At 28.4% G+C, this 2,076-nt stretch overlaps 1 long non-coding RNA gene across 1 annotated transcript; it reads right to left on the reverse strand.

Annotated features, from left to right (window-relative positions):
- On the reverse strand, positions 1 to 687 carry LOC139426667 (uncharacterized). The gene is made up of 3 exons (XR_011637899.2): positions 581 to 687; positions 426 to 496; positions 1 to 128 (listed from the first exon to the last, which is right to left on the reverse strand). It is a non-coding gene; the product is annotated as an uncharacterized LOC139426667 (long non-coding RNA).
- Between the last annotated feature and the right edge of the window lie 1,389 nt (positions 688 to 2,076).

A 2,076-nucleotide genomic window follows, 5' to 3' on the forward strand; every position in this document is an offset into this window, starting at 1 on the left:
TAACTGCCTTTCTTTCGGATCCCATCGTCATCTGAGTCATTTGATACCACTATAGTTCAGACCAGCTTTGCATAAATAGTGCCTATAATACAGTATCTATTGGACATCTATACCTTTTTCCACAATACCTATATGAATTAAATAACACAGGCGTCAATAATTGTTTGGCACTATTTTTATGGATCTCTGAAACAAAATGGGTCCTAGTCGGTCACGAAATACATAAAAATCAATGAAATAGGTCAAATAACGATTATCATTTTTTAAATTTAAATTTCATTAATATTTTGCGCTCCACTGACGGTGACATCAAAAGTCACCACTTTAAAACTTAAAATTTTAATTAACAACATTATTTTATAAATTTTAAATATTATACAGAAATATTGTACTATGTATTTGAAATAACTAAGAATTTACATTACTTCAAACGACATAAAGTATTCGGAGTGCAAAATCGTCTTTCAATGACTTACGACACAATAAAGGAGCCATTCTGAAAGTAAAATTACAAATAGTCAATTTAATAATTTAAAGATGATACAGAAATAAAATTGTAAAATGAGTTAAAATGTCTCACCGTTAAAATACATAGCTAAAAACTTGATTTATGGTGATTAAAAAGACATATCTGAATTGAAATAATTTACACTTAAAATTTGAAAATCATATTGGATGTTTACTCTTTCATGCTTATGAGTCCTCAGTAGCTTGAAATTTCAGTTGTTTATTGCCTAGGCATCGCGAAAAAAGAATTTCATTGGTTGTGTGAAAATTTACTTATTTATGCATTAGAGTTCATCATAACATACATTTAAAATTTGAAAAGGATTGGAAAATTTGAAAAAGTCTGAAATGCATTTTATTATATATTTGCTTAAGTTATCTTTCGCAATAAAATTTACGTAGTATTTACGGTTTGCAATTCTAAAAAAAATAATTCGTACCACTATCTGAAACGCACTAAAATATAACTTAATTTTGTACAACGACTATTAGCAATTTATTAAAGTAATAACTAAATTTTCGATTTTAAACACAGTTCAAAATTTCAGTTTTAGTTAAGTTAAAAGTAATCATTAAAATAAACTAAATACAAGCGTAAAATTATGTTGGTAAAAGTTATTTTCCTTAAAAAATTATAAAACCAATCTCGATCTATATATATCTTTGTGTGTGTGTATTTAAAAATGAGTAATAAAATTAATTTTTCAAAACTCTCCTAGTATCTTTTACGCAGTTTATTTAAAGAAATTGTGAAAGATTATCCATTCAGCCATCAGGAAGTAAACATTGCGTTCTGAGAGAAAGTAAATATTTGACATCTAGACTGAAAAGGTAATGTGCTGAGAGTAAAATTATTTAAAAAAGTGAACCATTTTTCATAATAATATTTTTTCTAATTTTGATATTTCTTTGTGTGACCAATCTTTCTTCTGCCTTTAATGTAAGCAATTTTTTTTATCTAGGATTGCATTAGTAATATTAAAATGTAATTTATATTAATTAAAGTGGTTATGAGGAAATGAGCTTTAAACTTCGTACGCTCTTTTTGAGGAATCCAAATTTTGCTTAGTTAAAACGGGAGCCATTTAGGCATGATTTTCAAAATTTTACCAAAACATTTGTTCACGGAAACACTTCTATCCTTTATAATATTCATAACCTATACTAGCCGGACTGTGTAGGGGTCTTGTGTTTGAATCCCGGACAAAGCGTGCATGTTCTTTCATTCTCTGTACTACCTGTTGTGGGAACCTAATAGGGTGCGCTTGAAAGAGTGGCAAAAAAATCTACCCTAATACACTAGCCTGAGCGGACGAAACTCAGGAGTCATTTTAAGAAAAAAGAAACCTTTTCCATATTAATTCTATGAAGATTGTTTACGTGACTCTACTGCTTAAAATAAATTTTAGAACGCATTTTTTTTTTTACTTTTTAGAACATGTTTGTTTCTGAACTTGTTATCTCGAAAATTCACCATCTCGAAATTTTTTTAGCGTCTTTTCAACTGTGAGATATCGAGAGTATATCAAATACGTTAACTTAATAACCCTGGCCGATTATTAGTAAATA

The sequence above is a fragment of the Parasteatoda tepidariorum genome, chromosome 9, assembly GCF_982258835.1.
Source record: "Parasteatoda tepidariorum strain Cologne lab strain chromosome 9, Ptep-v5.0, whole genome shotgun sequence".
Taxonomy (NCBI): domain Eukaryota; kingdom Metazoa; phylum Arthropoda; class Arachnida; order Araneae; family Theridiidae; genus Parasteatoda; species Parasteatoda tepidariorum.